This window comes from Lycium barbarum, chromosome 12 (assembly GCF_019175385.1).
Source record: "Lycium barbarum isolate Lr01 chromosome 12, ASM1917538v2, whole genome shotgun sequence".
NCBI classification, from domain to species: domain Eukaryota; kingdom Viridiplantae; phylum Streptophyta; class Magnoliopsida; order Solanales; family Solanaceae; genus Lycium; species Lycium barbarum.
The window spans coordinates 37,262,103-37,282,958 of NC_083348.1; the positions used below are offsets into that span (position 1 = coordinate 37,262,103).

The following is a 20,856-nucleotide window of genomic DNA, read 5'->3' on the forward strand; positions in this document are numbered from 1 at the left end:
TGCATGATTGTTAGTTCCAAGTACAGTCCATGGAATGGCTCGTACGTATTATACGGTCTGTATCATGTACCGTACATGACTGCTTTTCACTAGTTCATTACTAGACCTGCACAATAACACCACACACATATTTTATATTCTCAACCTTTCATATATGAGGTATAGAAGCTCGGGTTACTCAGACCTCACCCGTTTCAGCATTATTTTCCTCAGTGGCATTTTATCGAACAGTTGGCGGGTATAACAATTTCGGACTTCAAAATTAAAATCGTCAATCGGAATGCCCTCGATTTTTCGATATACACATCCCCACGAGTCTTTTATTGCAGCACAATATACCAATCCCTACCCCAACTAAAATTGAATATACAAACATCAATAATCAATAGAAACCCTCAATTAGAATCCTTAATCTCAACCTACAATCTCATCCATATGTATACCATCATGAGCAATGTAAGAGTGAACAATACGTCAACATACTTGTGAGTGATGGATTTGATGAACCAAATGAATGATAGTGGAGAGAAGATGAGTTCTTGACTTATTTTCAACAATTTAGTGTTGGGGTTTCATGAATGTTTTTGTGTGTGGTGAACACTTAGTGCAGCAATTATGGGGGGTTATAAGGAGTAATAGGTGATCGGTTATGGAAGTGAAATCAAGAGAGGGTTTTAATTTGAGTAGAAGTGGGAAGAAGGAAGGGCAGTTGAGGTAGTTAAACCTTTCCGGAATTTCTGGACAAAAGTATGGCCCGTTAAAAAATGTGTGGTCCGTATTCTTTTGGATTTACGTCGTGTCATTAATGACGTGGCACCGAATATGTACGGGCCATATAACTTACTGTACAATTAAGTATGGCCCGTATATTTCTGGCGTATCTAGGTGTCAAAAAATAGTGAGCAACTTTTCTTCCCTTCTTGGTACAGTGCAAAGCAACTGCCCGTACAACTAAGTACGGCTTGTATTTTCCCTGGCGTATCTGGATGTCAAAATCTAGTAAGTAGATTTTTCTCTCCCTCTTGATACGGTACAAAGTATGATCTGTACATCTGTTGTACGATGGGCATACAACCCATACTTTTACCAAAGAATTGTGCACTTCACCTATTTCGCTTCCTATCACTCCTTTTTCCTAGAACATTTAAGTCCTAATACACAAGAAAACATCAAACGATAGAAAAACAACTAAAATTATACAACATAGAAGTAAAAACTTGGTTTCCTCATAAGCAGCGCTTGATTTAACATCGTGGCACATCGGTCCTACCTCTTTACTCAGGATCAAGAGTGTAACCATGCTTCAAATGGTGCTTATCAACAATTCTGTCACCATCAATACAACCATGGTAATACTTCACCCTTTGCCTATTCATTTTAAAATTTCGAGTCCCATCTCCAGACTTCAATTCAATTGCGCCATCGGGTGAAACACTTACCACTTACAAAGGGCCAGAACATTTGGATTTAAGTTTGCTCGGGAAAAGCTTCAGTTGTGAGTTGTACAGCAGGACATCATCATGTGGCTAGGAGTCCTACTTGAGGATCTTTTCATCATGGTAATGCTTCATCCTCTCCTTGTGCAAGGTTGCACTCTCATATGCTTGGTACTGAAATTCATCCATCTTATTAAGTTAAAACCACCGAAGCTTGGTTACCTCCTTCCAATCGATATTCAACTTATTCAATGCCCACATAGCCTTGTGTTTAAGTTCAACTGGAAAATGGCATGCCTTGTGAAACACCACTCTGTAAGGGGAAATTCCAATGGGAGTTTTGCATGCCGTTCTCTAAGCCCAAAGAGCATCATTAAGCTTCCGGGACAAGTCGGTCCTATTCGCATTAATCTTGGGCAGAATGCTCTTTATCTCTCGATTAGAGACGTTCACGTGGCCAATAGTTTGAGGGTGATATGGGGTGGCCACCCTATGCTTATCACCGTATTTTTCGAGCAGTCCCGCGAAGGCCTTGTTGTAAAAATTAAAGTAACCTTCACTGATGATTGCCAAATCGGTTGAAAATGTTCTTCTTCAGAAAGCTTGTGACACTTTTCGTCTCATTGTTAGGTAAAGCCACTGCTTCTATCCATTTGGAGACGTAGTCAACATTCAGCAAGATGTACCTCATTCCACATGAACTCATAAAGGGCCCTATGAAATCAATGCCCAAATATCGAAGAGCTCCACCTCCAACACAAAGTTCATAGGCATCTCATGTGTTATAGTAATTGGTCCTTTGCATTGGCATTGGCATTGGTCACAAGACCTTGCCATCATGTTTGCATCATGATAGAGAGTTGGCCAATAATACTCGTACTCGAGCACCTTAGCCGTTGTTCGATTTCCACCATGATGACCCCCAACGAAAGAGTCATGACACACCTTCAAGATATCCATTACTTCAGATTCAGGAACACAACGCCGAATGATATCGTCAATGCATGTTCGAAACAAGTAAGGTTCATCCTAATAATATTATCGAAAATCCGTCAAGAAATTCTTTTTCTAATATACCTTGATCTCATCGGGTATAAGGCTGTAACCAAGAAGCTATATCGACATACCATGGTGCTACATCGCATCAATGTTTTGCTAGCATAATAGATCGGGTGCATGATCTTGTTGTGTCTTGGACCAAGCACCTTTCCGATAAAAAATCCACTAGCATCACACATCAATTCAAAGGGAATAGACCAATCAGGTGATACAATAACGGGAGCCGAAGTAAGTCGCTCCTTCAATTCCTCAAATGCCTTGCGACACTTCTCATCGAACTCACACTTAGCCTCTTTTTCAAGAAGCTTACACATAGGGTTGGCTATCTTCAGAAAGTCTTTCATGAACCACTGATAGAATCTGGCATATCCCAAGAAGTTAAAATCCCCTTTGACAGATATGGGTGGAGGAAGCTTTGCAATAACATGAATCTTAGCTTGATCAACATCAATTCCTTTTTTAGAGATTTTGTGACAAAGAACAATCTCTTCCTTCACCATGAAGTGGCATTTCTCCCAGTTTAGAACAAGGTTAGAGTCCTCACACCTCTTCAACACTCGACCTAGATGGTCAAGCCAATCATCGAATGAGTCACCAACCATAGAGAAGTCATCCATGAAGACCTCTAAGAAATCCTCAACTATGTCAGAAAATATGGACATCATACAACGCTCGAAAGTGGCTAGAGCATTGCATAGGCCGAATGGCATCCAGCTGAATGCAAAAGTCCCATAAGGATAAGTGAATATGGTCTTCTGTTGATCCTCTAAGGTAATAATTATCTGGTTGTATCCGAAATATCCATCCAAGAAGCAATAGTATGACCTTCCCGCTAGCCGATCAAGCATTTGATCAATAAAAGGCATAGGGAAAAGGTCTTTACACGTCATAGAGTTGAGCTTTCGATAATATGTGCACACTAGCCACCCGATAACTATTCTTGTTGGAGTAAGCTCGTTCTTAGCATTTGGCACAACTGTGATTCCACCTTTCTTTGGAACACATTGTACCGGGCTAACCCATTTGCTATCCGCAATAAGGTACAAACTCCGGTGTCCAACCACTTAATAATCTCCTTCTTGACCACCTCTTGCATAGGTGGGTTCAGTCTTCTCTGATGTTCAACACTTCCTCAAGTGGAATTTTATGCTCATAGATGCCTGAGGGAATCCCCCAAATATTTGCAATAGGCCACCCTATAGCTTGCCGTATTCTCGCAAGATTTCAAGTAACGTCTTCGTCTGCTCATTAGTGAGCAATATAGACACAATAACTGGCAATGTATTATCGGGATCGAGAAACTCACCTCAGATGTGATGGGAGCTGCTTGAGCTCAAGCTTTGGCGGCTCAACAATAGATTGCTTGGCTGGAGGAGTTGTCTGATTCTCAAGATCAAGAGACAATTTCTTCGGTTGATAAGAGCAATACCCCAATCCTTCAAGCGAATTCACCGTCTCCACATATCCCTCTATATCGTCAGCATCAAAATTAACCAGGATAGCCGCTAAGGCTTCCCTAAGTCACTCTTCCTCCATCTTGAACTCAACGACCTCATCTACCATATCTATTGTGTCAATCACCGAAATGCTTTCATAAGCACTTGCTAATTTCATTCCTTTGCTGGCCTGAAAAGTTACCTCTTATTCACTCGAAATATGATCTCTCTCTTCTCCAAAACCATAAGAACCGTTCCAATAGAAAGGAAAGGTCTTCCCAATATAATTGGAATATCTTTATCTACAGCATAATAAAGAATCATGAAATTTTTCGGGAGAAGAAATTCGCCAACTCGAACAAGCACATCGTCAACAACCCCAACTGGCCTTTTTATCAATATATCAAGCATCTGCAACCGCATGCTAGTTGGTATACGTATTCCCAACCCTGATTGCTTATAAATAACAAGTGGACTTAAGTTAATGCTAGCCCCATTGTTATAAAAAGCACGTGTGAAATCATGATGACCAATAGTGCAAGTAATAGTAAAGGCCCTGGATCCTCTTTCTTCAGAACTTTGGTTGTAGAGATGACAGAGCTAACACGGTGAGTGACACTCTCTGTACCATGTTTGGTTGGCCAGTTCTTCGTCAATAGATCTTTCAAATACTTATCAAAACCTGGCATCTCTTAGAAAGCATCAAAGAATGAAATATTGATCGATATTTGCTTCAGTTAATCATAAAATCGTCTTAGCATCCTCAGTTTTCTTCACCAACCTTTGAGGAAATGAAGGTGAAGATTTTATCAATTGAGTTAGGGGCCTGAGTTCCCCCGTTACCTTACCTTTTACCATGTCATTGTATTATGAGTGTTTGGAATCTCCGGCACATGATCAACTTCAACTACACTATGATTTTTATCTTGCTTCCTCAACCGCACTTGGCACCTCAAATGACGTCTCTGCATCTTCTTCTATAGGCCCCTTTTCAATTTCTTTTGCATCCACAGCTTGAAGTAGTTTCCCACTTTGAGTAGTGATAGCATGGCACTTGGCTATTGGATCGCCACTACTACCTTTTGGATTAGGAACTGTATCACTCGGGAGTGCTACCCTTTATGGAGGGTATTGCTCTCTCGAAATATCTCTCATTTATAACGCGAGATTTTGGATGGACGTGGTGTGAGAGCCCATAGTTTCAGTCAACCCCTTCAATTATCGGACTTCTCTTGGTTGTCTAGCACTCTCTCGAGCTTGCTCTCCAGCTTAGAGCTCCCTTGATCATTTGATTGACCCTTTGACGGAACATAGGGATTGAAACTCCTAGTCCCGAAGTTATTGCGGTTGTTATAGTTCCCTTGGTTCGAACCACCCTAATCATTTTGGCCATAATGATTACCTTGCCCTTGTTGCTGAGGTTTCCACTGATTCTGATTCTGATATCTTGACCCTTGGAAATTCGGCCTTTGATAAACCCCTTGAGAGTTATTAACATAATTGGCATCTTCATATTGCATAGGTGGTCCTTCTTGATATAGAACCTCAGGTGCTTGGTACATCTGTTTTGGCAAAGTCTTCATATATTAGAAAATGTACACTTTCTTTGTCTCCTTTTCATCAAACCTCTTAGTTAGCAAAGTAATATTGGTTGCAAGTTGATAGAGTTTGGTCCCTCTGTTGGTTTTCTTTCACAATATTCTCGATTAACGGAGCCTCATATACTACACCATCAGTACCATCCAAATTCCATTCTTGATTATGCATAGTCAATCTGTCAAGAAACTAAGTGATTCAGGCATAAATCTTGTCCATGAAACACCCACTGGCTGCATTATTGGCCACTGACTATGTCATCGGATCTAGCCTTGTATAGAACTTCTCCATTAATATGTGCTCTGGAAAACTATGATTCAGAGACCGCATCAAGTACTACTTGAACCACTCCTAAGCTTCATACAATTGTTCCCTCAGAAGTTGTTTGAACTCAAAAATTTTGTCTTAGAGTTCGGCTTTCTTGCTTGGAGGAAACCACTTCTTGAGAAAGACATTCACCAGCTCAGCCCAAGTTTGAATATAATTGTAAGGCAACTTCTTGAACCAATCTCTTTCTTCGCCGGCTAAAGAGTATTTGAAAACTCTCAACTGGATTGCATCAGAAGTAACAGCATTCTGGGTATGTGTCTGACACACCAATGAAATTCTTCAAGTGTTGATGAGGGTCACTGTCAGTAGAGTTTCAAATTACCCTTTGAGCTTGAGCAATTGATAGATAGAACTATCAATCTTGCAATTTTCGGTATCGACCCTGGTGGAACAATAGCAAATGCATATTCCACCTCTTGCATGTAATTCGCAAGCACATTTTCCTCTTCATCAACTTCCGATTGTGCTGGTACTACCAGCACACCTTTACCACTATTTGATCCACGTCCTCCTCTTCCAGCCATAATCACCTGGTTCACAGAAAAAACAAACAAGGTGTGATGGAATAGAAAAAGACTTGAATTAAAGAACACACTATTTAGTAATTTCAAACTGTATTCCCCGACAACGGTACCAAAATTTGATACGCTTAAATTACACTTAACAAATGGCGTAAAGCAGACTTTGTGAAATATAGTAACCCAAATAGGTTGGGATCGAATCCCACAGGGAATAGACTGTGAAAACATTATAGTGTGGTGCTCAACCTTCGGTCTAGTTTCGTATTTCGATAAGGGTGGAAAAGAGTTTTGTTTCTACTGGCTATTTTGATTTGATTGTAATTAATTGGATTAAGAAACCAAGGTTGTGTCCCCCTTTAGATGTAATCCTATAGGTGTTACCAAGATATACTTCTAATGGGTTTTTGTAAGGCATGCACTTACTCTCTATTTGACTTCCCAATATTACCCAATAGTTACAAAGTATTTCTTTTTATGATTATCCCAAATATAAAAAAATTGAAATTAAGAACGATTAATCTGTGCCAAGTAAACTCTTCTTATTCGTGAGTGAGTTTATCAAATGAGGGTTAACGCCCCGAGTTCTTGTTATTTTTTCCTACCAAACCCTAACTTACTTTCCCAAGCAAAGCAAAGGTTTATGTCTTAAGTCAATGTTTGCAACCATCAACCAACATGAACAAATAAGAAATAAGTAAAAACTAACAACCCACTATACGTATATTCTATAGCAAACACCCATTCACATAACACCCATCATTGGGTCCATAACCTATACGAGAATTAGCTACTCATCTAATTTAATGAAAAAAAAGCACTGAAAGAGTTATTGTGCTTACAATATGAATAAAGAAGATGATAGGATAATATCTTGTCCTCAAAAGCTTTAACAATAATGAGTATTCAATGATATAAAATAAAAGTCTCCAAACTGATGATAGATGACCCACAAAACCCTAATCAAACTATTCATAAAGGTCCAAAAACGCGGAAATTACTTATGAAAAAACTGTCCTAACGGAACCAAGTACGGGCCATACAAAAAAGTATGGTCCGTGTCTTTTTATACAGTCACTCTACTGCAAGTCTAGATCAGATTTTACGCCAACTTATACGGCCCGTATTTTGGAAGTACGGTCCATACAATTTCTGCTTTAGTTGTCTTGCCTTCAATGTATAAAGCGAGGTACAACCCATATAAAATTATACGGTCCGTACAAAGTAACCATATCAAACATCTTCAAAAGTCAGGCATTCTGTTTCTTGCCATCCAGCCGCGGTATAAATGTACGGCTCGTACAAATATGTACGGTCCGTACTTCTCTGAATTTTGTAGACTTCTTGTGAACTTTCCTTGTCTTTGCCTTTTGGTCCTCAATTACCTGAAACATAACAAGAACACATCAAAACAACATAAACTTTCTTAAAACAAGTAAAATTTATCGTTAAAGGCATCAAATGTTCCGTGATTTTAGGGCACATCAACCACCAGGTAATGTCTTGGTAAAATATCAACCAGTTGGGATGAAGTGTGAATGTAGTGGCGAGAAACCAACCCAACAACAAGTTTTTATAGGCGCACAAGCCAAGTCAATTCAATAACAGTTCTTCAAAGAGCCCTATATTCAGCCTCAGCCGAAGGCAGAGACACAATAGGCTGCTTTTTAGATTTCCAGCAAATAGGACGATCCCCCAAAGTAATGAAGAACCCTGAGACTGACTTCCTAGATAGAGAACATTCAACCCAATATGAATCTGAGTATGCCTTCAAAGAAAAATTATCAGCGTTGGAGAAAATGATGCCCTTGGCAGGGTAATTCATTAGATATCTAAGAACATGAATACCATCCTGCATATGTGGAGTCCTTGGTGCATTGAGGAAATGGCTAAGGTGTTGTACTGAGAATGATATGTCAGGTCTAGTATGTTGCAAGAAATTCAACTTCCCCATTTATCTTCTGAATGGTGAAGGATCAGGAAGCAATTCACCAGAATCAAGAATAAGTTTGACATTGAGTTCCAAAGGGGCCACAACAGGAGATGAATCTAAACAATTGAATTCAGCAAGAAGTTCTTTTTTGTACTTGTGCTGATTCACAAGAAATCCTTGAGGATGATAGGATACTTCAAGACCCAAAAAATAATGTACAGTGCCAAGGTCTTTGATCTTAAACTGTGCATCAAGAAAAGACTTTAAAGAATCTATTTCCACAAAATCATCACCAGCCAACAAATATCATCTACATAAACAACAATGATGACAGGGGAATGAGAAGAACATTTGGTGAATAAAGAGTAGTCATTCAAACTAGGTTGGTACCCCTTAGAAAGTAGAGCTATTGATAACTTGGCAAACCATTGCCTAAAAGCCTGTGTAAGGCCATACAGAGACTTTCAAAGCCTACAAGCCAAAGGTAAGAACTCAGGAGCAGTAACAGTGAAGCCTAAGGGGATTTTCACATAAACTTCCTCAGATAAATCACCATGGAAGGCATTGTTGACATTCAATTGATAAACAGTCCAGGATTTCTTGGCAGCAATGGCAAGGAGATATTTAATGGTAGTGAACTTGATAACTGAAGAGAATGTTTCATTGTAGTCAATACCAGCCTTTTGAGTATCACCCCTGATGACAAGTCTGGCTTTATACCTTTCTATACTACCATCAAAACTTTGTTTGACTTTATACACCTCTGGCTTTATACCTCTCTATACTACCATCAAAACATTGTTTGACTTTATACACCCTTTTACAAGGAATAACTTTCTTACCAAGAGGAAAAGGAACAATGTCCCAAGTGTGATTATCCTCTAAAGTTTGAAATTCCTTAGTCATTAAAACCTGCCAAGCAAGAATGGACATAGCCTATTGATAATATTGGGGTTCATACATGGATGCAACAGTAGATGGAGTAGAAGGAGAACTGAAGAAACTGGAAGAACAAAGTGATATATGTAATCTTGAAGGTGAGCAAGGGGATTAACAGTTCTAGAAGATCTTCTAGGAGGAGGTGGAACCTGGGAAGCTGGAGTAGGAATAGGCTTTGTAAAATCAGAAGGAGATAGAGTGGATACAAGAGAGAAAGTAGAAGAGGAAGAGGTAAAAGGAATAATGTGTTCAACAAATGACACATCCCTGGAATAGAAGATGGATTTGGAATGGAGATTAAGAAGTTTGTATCCTTTTTTTCCAAAAAGGTAACCAATGAAAATACAGGGTATGACTCTGGACTGAAATTTGTCTCTATGTGGAATGGGAACTTTAGCATAAACCAAACAACCAAAGGATCTGAGGAGGTGATATGTAGGTGAAGCACCATGAAGTGCTTCATAAGGAGACTTATTAGAGAGAATGGAAAAGGGAAATCTATTTATAAGGTTAGTGGCAGTAAGAATGCACTCACCCCAGTATTTAGTAGGTAGTTTGGACTGGAAAAGAAGAGCTCTAGCAGTTTCTAGAAGGTGTTTGTGTTTTCTCTTTACCACCCCATTTTGTTGTGGAGTGCGAGAGCAAGTAGTTTGATATGTAATGCCAAGAGAAGCAAGATAAGTTGCATGAGAAGAAGAAGAGCCTAATTCAAAGGCATTACCAGTAGAGGTTTGAAAATGAGTAGAAACCATAGCTATGAAAGCATTTATAATAGAAAAAAGCATTCCCTTTACAAGATAGAAGGTGAGTCCAAGTAACCCTACTGAAATCATCCACAATGGTTAGGAAATACTTAAAACCATTGTAGGTGGTAATGTGATAGGGCTTCCAAACATCAATATGGACAAGTTGGAAAGGGATAGAGGAATGAGCAGAACTTAAAGGGAATTAAGACCTTTGTTGTCTTGCCATTGGACATACAGGGCAAACAGATGATTGTTTGGAAGAAAATCGAGTAGAGAGATGAGGTATAGTAATCATTTTCACAAAAGGTATGCGGCCCATCCTTTGATGCCACAAAACATTAGTTTTATTTATTGAACCAGAATTACAAGCATTGGGAATCATAGCAGAATCATTAGCACTGAAAGTAGAAGTAAAACTATTAGCAGAATTTTGAGGACATACATTAGTGGAAATGGTATGAATAGAAAAACACTCATTAGTAGAGATAGCAGTAGTGGAAGAAACATGATCTGAAGTTCTGACAAGAGGCAGATGGAGGATGTAGAGGTTGTGTTCCACCTTACCAATTTCCAGTGGCCTCTTCAGAGAAGGGCCCTGTAGAAACATGGAAACAGTAGTGAGTAGCGTATGACACTTGAGTTGAGTAAGAAGATGAAAAATAGAGATTAATTTGTATTAAACAGTAGGAACTAAAAGTACATTAGTTAAAGTTATGTTTGAGGATAGAGAGATACTACTTTCACTTTGTATCCATTAGGTAATGTGACTAAGGACGGTGTCAACAAGGGATGTACATCATGTAAAAGGAAACAATTTAAATATTAAAACCAATGCGGAAGAAATACTTTTATTATAAGAAATTCCCAAAACCTGGTCTAGACTCTTACAAGAGCTTCTAAGAAGTTTACAATTTGAAGTAAATAACAGACTCAAAATGGGTACGACTTCTGTTTAAGGATAAGGACAAAAAAATCTAGGAAGAGACTCTAGGTTGATAGATCTCGAATAGCTCACCCAAACACCTATGACGAATGCCTCGAAACGGTCGCGAGACTCCGAATATCACCTGAAAACAACTCTACACTCTACAAGGAGTGTAGAAAGAGTAGTATCAGCATAACACAAGGCTCGTAGATATCATAGGCCGACAATGGTTAGTTCACACATATAAATAAGAAGCAACTAATAAGTAAGCAGAAAAGTAATAAAACACAGTCACAAATCTAGCAAAAATGGAAGTCTTGCAGTAACGATAGTCGCAAGGGATTTCAATATCTCAGGTTATAAGCCTAGGTGGAAATCTCTAAACCTCGAGTCCATCAAGCCTCTAAATAAATACCTTACAAACAACAACAACTCAATAATTCGCCAATCAAGAATCAATCAGAGAATGTGCCATGCAATGACATGAATAGCAATTCAAATGAAGTGCAATGCGATAAAATGTCGTGCTATGCAAATGCTATGCAATGCAGTAGTCACCTCTCACACTCAATTCTCGTACACAGATGCTATGGCAATGCCTCATAGTCATGACCCATGGGGGACTCGCGAAGTCCATATACCACTCATGCTCTCCGACAGAAACCTCAGAGGCTATCAATCACTCTCAATCTCCGGCAAAGACCTCGGAGTCTCTCTGCCACTCTTAAACTCCGGAAAAGAACTCAGAGTCTCTCAATCACTCTCAATCTCGGGCAAAGACCTCGGAGTTTCTCTGTCACTCTCAATCTCCGACAAAGACCTCGAAGTCTCTCAATCACTCTCAATCTCCGGCAAAGACCTCGTAGTCTCTTGATCACTCACCTCACCATCAAGACAACCTAAGAGTAATATAGAAGCATGTCATGCATGATGCCAGTCTCAACAATATCACTAATATGCAATCAACAAGTACAAGTCATATTATTGTCCACGGTTCAATCATCAATGTTACCCTTCCCTTTCATGAGATGAGTAAGCTAGAATGTGACAGAGATACAACTAGGTGATAATCACATCAAATAACACATGGATTATGGGATGCATGACTCACATGAAATCAACCTCAATAATCACTGCAATCATAGGTTCCATAGATTCATACTATGAAATGTAATTCAATATTTAATTTCTCAGTAGTAACCTTCCTCTTCCATATGACAAGTGAGATAACAATAGAGAGAGAGACGATTATACCAAGTACATGAAAGAGATGAGTGAGCTAGAATGTGACAAAGATACACTAAGTGATAATCACATCAAGTAACACATGGAATATGGGATGCATGACTAGCATGAAATCAACCTCAATAATCACCGCAATCATAGGTTCCACAGACTCATACTGTGAAATGCAATTCAATATTCAATTTCTCAGTAATAACCTTCCTCTTCCATATGACAAGTGAGATAACAATAGAGAGAGACGATTATACCAAGTACATGAAATCACAACCATGGTGACAAGTCCACATAACAATATACAATAATGGTCACAAGCCCACATAACAGTATCACATTATTGGCGACAAGCCCACATAACAGCTGACAATACCAACCTATATGAAATTCACCTCCACACCATGCCTGAAGTCCTATCATGCTTTCCCCGTCAATCACTACTATCTACATACGTTTCGCTAACCAGAGTCTAGACATAAAATAAGTCATAACCTACCTCAAAGCCGAGCGGGTGTCACTAACGATCAAACCAATGCCTTCCCTTTGCGCAGAGCCTGTGAACGATCGAAGTGTATCAAATATGTGACTATGTTAGAATACGAATCTAAGAACACCCATATTGCTATACATATATTTGAAACCCATAAACGCACCCCCAAAAGTGTCCTCGGGCCTACAATGGCAAAACTGGAATTTTCTTTAAAACTTATTTTACCCATAACCTAAGAGTCCTATATGCATAAAATTAGTCAATTCAATCCACAAATGGACTCTCAAATCATAAATTCTCATTGCTTAAAACTAGGGCTCAAAACTTTCAATTACCTCAAAATCTTAACTTAGGATTAAAATCTAGCTTCCACATCTCAAATACCATGAATTTGAAGTTATACATCTAATCTAATACGCCTAATATTCAATTAGGTAGATCCAACATACAAAGATTGCAGCTGGAACATGATAAACAAAATAAAATTTCTAAAGTTGAAGGAAAATTCGAAACTGTGACTTTTAAACAGGAAAGAACATACAGGACCATTAACACTACATCAATTTTATCATTATTGCCCAAAATGATTTGGTCATCATTACTTCATCATTATCCCCCAATCATTGTGTTACTCAGTTTGAAAACTAACAAATGGGCTCCAATTTTTCTGCCTCTAACTTGTTCATTTTCATCTCTTTTGCTGGCTAAATCGTCACTTCTTTGTGATATACAAAGCTAATAAAAATTCTTTTATGCTTTACCATGTGATAATATCTGGATGATTTGTGATGATATAGTATTATCTAATCATTGATAACCATTATTGTGCAATGATTACATTTATCCATAAGAAAGTAACAAGTATAATAAAGTCAAAGAAATACAACCCCATTACTTCCACGAGAAAAATTCTCTTTCAGTTGTTTGCCTCCGTTGTAGTGTCAACGTGTTCCCCTTCTTTTCTTTTTCTTGCTAAAGGTAAATGTATTATTTGATACCCTATGCCATTAAGATATACGGGTCAAGAGAAGTGGGCCAAGCCCTATAATTTACTTACTCATTTAACCATTTGTATAAAATATAGTCATTCCGTCAAATACTTTATTTACCAACTTGTATCTTATATGAGTGAAACTTATATTCCTATAATTAAACTATTCACACACATTAAATAAGTATATTTCAAAAATTACCCGCCAATTAAATCACCGTGCCACCAATCCTCGCAAGTCAAGATTACCTTTTAAAACTACGGAAAAGATATTTTAGCGAAAAAGAGTCCAAAAGTGCTAAACGACCAAACAGATCGTTACACCATCCTCCTCCCGACTTCCTCAAGGCTTCCTTATATTCTTATGCTTGAATGTGTACCTTCATCGGTTCAATCACAGGAGTGTAGTTTGATATGATAAGATCTTATTTCATGAGATAACTGATTAATAACTTTCAACAAATAGAGAATATTACAAAATATATTTAGATGTAATATTTTGATCCATCAAATGAAGAAAAAAACTTTGAAATAAAAGATTAACCATATAAATAAATAGGAACAATTAATCTATTTACTTACACACATACATAAAATAAGCGAAGAAAATTTAAAAAATATGGTGAAAGGCAGCAGAAACTATAATACCTTGGCAAACTTGCTTTCATGAATACCAGAGAACGCATGTCCTTTGAAGATCAAAATAGACATTCCACTTCCAGGCCCTAAAACATAATGAGACAAAAAAAAAAAAAAAAAAAAAAAAAAAAAAAAAAAAAAAAGAGAACCACATCAATTGAAAAACATCATTAGTTACCAAAAAAAAATACACAATTATCAATCAAAACAACACAACAATGAATCCCCAAAAAATATAATATGGCAAAAAAAAAAAAAAAAACACATTCACCAAATCAGAAAATTAGAAGAGACGAAATGACATTTAAAGAAATTATCACCAGGCAAATGTAACACATCAATAAATTATTAAAAACAAAAACAAGGTAAGTAAAATTACATCCAAAGTATTAACGTTCTATGCCAAAAAATTATCAAAAGATAACCAAAAAAATAATCCAAAGGAATGTCTGCTATATGGTGGAGCTAAGAACAAAAAGTGTTGTTTGTAGGGAATCTTTGGGTGTTGTTTTTTAAAATTGAAATGATAATAATAGTCTTAAAGGTTACTAAAGGGGGTGAAGTACTATAACTAGTAGTTAAATCCTGAGTAAATGCAAAACATTAGTAATGTAGATTGATTTGAAGAATTATTTTAAGAAATGACTTTTGATTTTTTTTTTAATATCACAAAGGAGAAGAAAAATAGAAAAAAAAGATCAAATAATTGAGAAAACAAAATATCAATGCTAGCTATAGAGAGGTGTCACATCACCTTGTTTATGTCTACCTTTATATTATATATAGACAAACACTAGTGAACTAGTCCGCGCTTCGCGCGGTTGCATAAGACTTCACTTCACGAGTTCACGTACTAAGTTACTAACTAATTATTTTGTTATTCTTAAACGTTGAAGTAATAAAAAAACTATAATGACTAAAATATCTTCAATTTTACTTAAAATATAAAATTTAAAATACAAATTTATAATTTCAGATATTTCATAAAACTCATATTTCAAAAACCAAGCTGAAAATGTAATCTTATGAAAATATAAAGTAGCATAATAGCATCACGCTAAATTTTATTCTGTATACAAATATTCTCGTAAAATAAAGTTCAAATATATTTTCTATAATATTCATCATTTAGAAATATTATACTTCACTAAATATTTGATTTTAGGTGAAATTACTTTATTATTATTATATATATATATATATATATATATTTTTGTAAATTGTATGTAGATATATTTTTATACATGATTGTATTATTTAATATATATCTTTAGTTAAAATATAATGTTCTTCAAAAGATTTCCTTAGTCTAAGAATAAAAGATGGCACAAAAAAAGAAAAAAAGAAAGAAAGCAAAATAAAGAGAAACAAAATAAGGAATTAATTTCTAGTACTCCTACTTATAAATCGCCCAAATTGAGGAGATGCACAAACACAAATCTTGGCCATAGATGGACGCAAATGGTGGATTCAAGATGGAGAAATTCTGGAAATCTTTTCTCTCCTTTCTTATTTTTCCTCTCTTTCCTTATAACTTTTTTTTTCTTTCTATTTTTACCATTTTTAATCCCACTCATCACTTCTGTTACATCCCGTATTTTTGAACGTCGGATTATTTGTAAGCTGAGGTGGGGCCCACACGTCAAGATTTTTTTTTTTTGGGACATGTGACAAATTATATGAATCACATATGTGAAGTTAAACACAACTCAAGAAGGACCCTTGGGCCAAATCAAAGTGGAAGTCCTCCAAACGAATATTTTTAAGAAAACGTTTTCGGGTGACCTGACTTTGGTGGGCAAAAACGGTATTATATGTTTGGAATTTGGAAACATACCAAGGATTAGAAGTTGTAGATAATTGAATTATCTTTCCAACCATAGGTCGTGGGTTCCCAGGTGACGTCGGTACAAGGAGATATGGACGTTTTAAGGTCGAAAGGTCAGTGGGCTAGGCCCAACTCGGGACCAACCGAGTTGGCCCAAAAAAATGAAAAGAAAAATTTAGGCCCAAGGTGAGAGGGTGGCCGGCCATACCTGGTCCAAGCCCACCAAATTAATTAATTTCCATGTGGCAAATTAATTATAAAGGGATCATTATCCCTTAGATGATTCAAGAAACTTAGGAGAAAGAACAAACAAAACAAGAGCAAAAAAAAGTGCCATTTCGGGTTTGGCCATAGAAAATTCACCCCTCCAAATCTTCCTCCAAAAATTATTTTCTTGTGGTATTCCTACTAATTTAAGGGTCCTTTACAACTTGGTGTAATTGTTTTGGAAGAAGGAGCACTTATTTCTTCAAGTTGACAACTTGTTCAAGTGAAGGAGTTGTAGAAAAAGGTAAGAATCAATTCCTTTTTCTTATGTTATGAAGGTTTGTTTATGTTGTGGTATGTGGAAATGAGTAGAAATTATGGAAATAAGGAAGTTTGCAAAGTGGGTATGTATATATATATGTAGCCATGAGTGTATATATGTTGTATACATATATGAGTTGAATTTTATGTTGTATTCTAGTTGTGGTTATGGTGAAAATTATATTGGGAATGAAAGTTGAATGAATTTTGGTTGAAGTTGGAATGTAGAAGATTATGTCACTTTAGAATGATTTTGTGATATTATGGAAATGAAGTTGTTAAGATGTGAATTATGATTATGGTTGATGAAATTGGAAGATGGAAATATGTTATGAATATGTAGGTTGAAGATTTGAAGTTTTGGGTGAATTATGTTTTGGTGGAAAGTTTGTATATTTTGTATATCTTGTGAATATTTCGTAGAAATGATATGAAATATTTCCAAATTATATTGTGATGATCTAGATTAATGATGAATGTGAAACCATTGAGATTAGTTTGGAAATTGAAGTTGAAATGAAGGTTATGACATTATGTTGGAAAGATAGCTAGTTAAGTTATATTGTGTTTATAGTGATTGTTGTTGTTGTTGATGTTGTTGTTGGGTTGTTGTTGATTGTTTTGGCCGAGTTAAATTCTCGGGGATGCTATATATATAGGGGAGATGCTGCCCAAATTTCTGTAGGCAATTATGAATAAAGATTGAATACTTAAAGATTGGAAATTGAGAATTGGTAAATGTGACCAATTGCAGATTTTGGGCGAAACGAGAATTGAATTTGGAAAGGCGTAAAGAGCATATAAGGTATGTAAAGCTATCCCGATTCTTCTCTTGGCATGTCCTAGATGTACTAGGCTTGGATTTACGCCTCGGGGAATATTCTGTCCATCGGAATCCGCGTTTGAAATCGTCGCTTTTTCATTCAATAGAATTGAATTCCTTAAGTATGCTTTTATGAAAAATTATGAAACTTTTTCCCAAATTGCTTACGAAGTTATGGAATGTCCTAGAACCTTTGTAGGTGACCCCATAAGCTTAAAAATACGTAATTTGAGCCCACCGCCTCATTGGTCCCGAGGTGGGCCCACTATTTCCAATTTTACCCTTTATGTGTCTATGACTTGTCTTCGAGCGTTTTCCTTAGAGATACTCTAACTACTCCTTTATCTACTAAATAAAAACTATTTTAAATATTTCATTAAGTCTTATAAATTGTTTTGAATCTTGAAAACGATCTCGGATAGATTATGCCTCCGTAACCCGTTATGACATCTAAATTTACTTACTATGTTTCCGTCCGATTTCATTGATTTGATTTGACATTCGATATGCCTCATTGAGTCTCTGGAAATATATATATGGTATTTTTAGTGCATTTAGTTTCTCACTACTCCGTTCGTGGATGCCTCAATGTTTCCCCCACTGAGCCCGGGCCAGGATATGTTGTCAAGCGTGATCCTTTGCATTGTTCGCCGTGCCTCGATGTGAGGGGGCAGGTATACGCGTACATGGGTTTGTGGAGTATGCTGTGCCATGTACGCTTGTTCTGATATGATTTGCTATGGCCATCTGATATGACATATTATGTTACAGGGTTATGCCCCTGTTCTGATTCTTCTGTGTTGTGGCACCTGCGTCGGGAGGGTGGCCACGTTCTGTCTGCCGAGTCCCTTGGCAGGGGCCGGATTTGATGTGACATATGTTTCTGTACACACTCTGCATGTTTTGAAAATATGTATCTGATACTTTGGGTTTTCTATTTACTTTCTGTACGTTCTGTACCAGTTATGATTTTGTTTCTGTAATTCAGGCTTTGCATATTCAGTACATATTTCGTACTGACCCCCTTTCTTCAGGGGCTGCGTTTTCATGCCGCGCAGGTACCGACGACAGGTTTGCTGATCCGTCCGCTTAGGATCTTATTCTGCTATTTTGGAGCGCTCCTTTATCCGGAGCCTATATTTTGGTACAATCTTCTGCTATTGTATATATGTACGCTATTCAGGGGTACGACGGGGCCCTGTCCCATCTTATGATTCTGTTATGTTCTGTAGAGGTCTGTAGACATACTTGTGTGGGTTCTGTATATGTTTTGGGTTGTTATGATCGGTGATGGCCTTATCGGCCTCTACGTGCAAAATATGTTCATCTGTGATATTTAGTAGCGCCAACTAACCTTTATATTAATATATTTTGATAATATGTTGGTTTGGGTTATTGGGTACGTTTGGGTGTCCAGCACGGACACTAGTCGCGGCCTACGGGGTTGGGTCGTGACAAAAGTGGTATCAGAGCGGTTCGTCCTCGGAACGTCTACAGACCGTGTCTAGTAGAGTCTTGTTTATCGGTGTGTTGTGCACCACACCTATAAACAGGAAGCTACAGGACATTTAGGGTGTTTCTTTTTTTGAAATCTTAGATCGTGCGATAGAACTGTGCTATTAGGATGATTCTGTCCTGATCCGTTGTTGTTTTTCTTTCAGTGATGCCTCCGAAAAAGGCGACGGTTGCCCAGAAGAAAAAGGGCGTGGTAGGAGAGACCAGCCAGGCTCAGAAGGGTACTCGGACCCTTGCTCAGATGATGCGTGATATTGCGTCCCGGCCAGCAGACTCTGCTACGTCTTCATCATCAGAGGAGTCTGGGGCAGCTCCACCAGTAGCTCCAGAGGTTCCAGTACCTGAGCCTCCAGCTCCACAGCCAGGGGCTGAGGATCGGGCTCTGAGAGATGCGGTCCAGTTGTTGACCAGACTGGTAGCAGGGCAGGTTCATAGGCACGGACTTGGGGATGGTCGTGCAGACAGACGTGACAGTTCGAGAGCTCGTGAGTTCCTGACCTGTAATCCTCCAGAGTTCTTCGGGACAAAGCCCGAGGAGGATCCTGAGGAGTTTATCAGGAAGATGCGGCGCACGTTACATTTGATTAAGGCATCTGCGACAGAGTCAGTCGAGTTGGCTTCGTACCGGTTGTATGATATAGCAGCAAATTGGTACGAGTCTTGGGAGTTAGCCAGAGGCGTTGGTGCTCCCCCAGCAGTCTGGGATGAGTTTTCTGAGGCTTTTCTTAGCCATTTTCTGCCTCCGGAGTTACGGCGGGCCAGGGCTGACAGATTCTTATTGCTGAGAAAGAGGGGCTGCAGTGTTCGAGAGTACAGTATGGAGTTCGACTCATTGGCCCGATATGCACCTGCTGTGGTAGCTACTATGGCTGACAGGATGCACAGGTATATTATGGGGCTGGACCGTTATTTTGTCGACAGTTGCTTGGTATTGGCCGCTCAGCCCGATATGGATATTGCCCGGATTCAGGTGCACGCTCAGGGCATGGAGGACCGGCACAGGGGTCATCAGCCCGATAGGAGTCAGGATCGGAGACAGCCCAAGAGGGCCAGATCATCTGGGTATTTTGAGGAATTTCGGAGTGGGCAGCCTCAGCAGCAGCAGCAGTCTAGCAGGCATTCTTCCCAGCCGGCACAGAGCACACCTCCGCAGTTCTCAGGCAGGAGATTTGATAGCCCAGGGTATTTAGGAGCAGGCCAGAGCTCCGGGGTTTCAGGTTCGCGGGTAGACAGGAGTTCCGGTCAGACGAGGCCACCCAGGCCTCAGTGTTCTTATTGTGGGAGATACCACCCTGGAGAGTGCTACCGTGCTACAGGTGCTTGTTATTCTTGTGGCCGTCAGGGCCATACTGTGAGAGAGTGTCCGTATAAGGGTAATTTGGGAGGTGCAGCGCAGCCTACCGGATCAGTCGCTGGGTCATCGTCTCCTTCGATAGCCATGCGCTTTGCGGGGCAGGGTACGTCGACATCAGCAGGCCGCGGCAGAAGTAGTGGCGGGGCTCCCAGTTCGAGCGGTCCTTCGAACCGCATCTATGCCTTGACTAGTCGACAGGACCCGGAGGCGCTACCAAACGCGGATACAGGTATACTAATGTCTTTTTCGAAATATAAGTGTATTGACAGATCTAGCCTCTACTTTGTGATATATTTTCCCCAAAATGCTTACAAGACCCTATAAGATTAATTTAACATTCGAGGACGAATGTTCTAAAGGGGGGGAGGATGTTACATCCCGTATTTTTGAACGTCGGATTATTTGTAAGCTGAGGTGGGGCCCACACGTCAAGATTTTTTTTTTTTGGGACATGTGACAAATTATATGAATCACATATGTGAAGTTAAACACAACTCAAGAAGGACCCTTGGGCCAAATCAAAGTGGAAGT

At 38.6% G+C, this 20,856-nt stretch overlaps 1 long non-coding RNA gene and 1 other non-coding gene across 2 annotated transcripts; both read left to right on the top strand.

The window, feature by feature from the left end:
* Positions 1 to 5,834: 5,834 nt before the first annotated feature.
* Positions 5,835 to 5,941, top strand: LOC132625349 (small nucleolar RNA R71). Its single transcript, XR_009576787.1, has one exon. It is a non-coding gene; the product is annotated as a small nucleolar RNA R71 (small nucleolar RNA).
* A 10,493-nt stretch (positions 5,942 to 16,434) lies between these two features.
* LOC132623938 (uncharacterized) lies at positions 16,435 to 18,763 on the top strand. The gene is made up of 3 exons (XR_009576482.1): positions 16,435 to 16,616; positions 17,388 to 17,438; positions 18,515 to 18,763. It is a non-coding gene; the product is annotated as an uncharacterized LOC132623938 (long non-coding RNA).
* Positions 18,764 to 20,856: the final 2,093 nt, after the last annotated feature.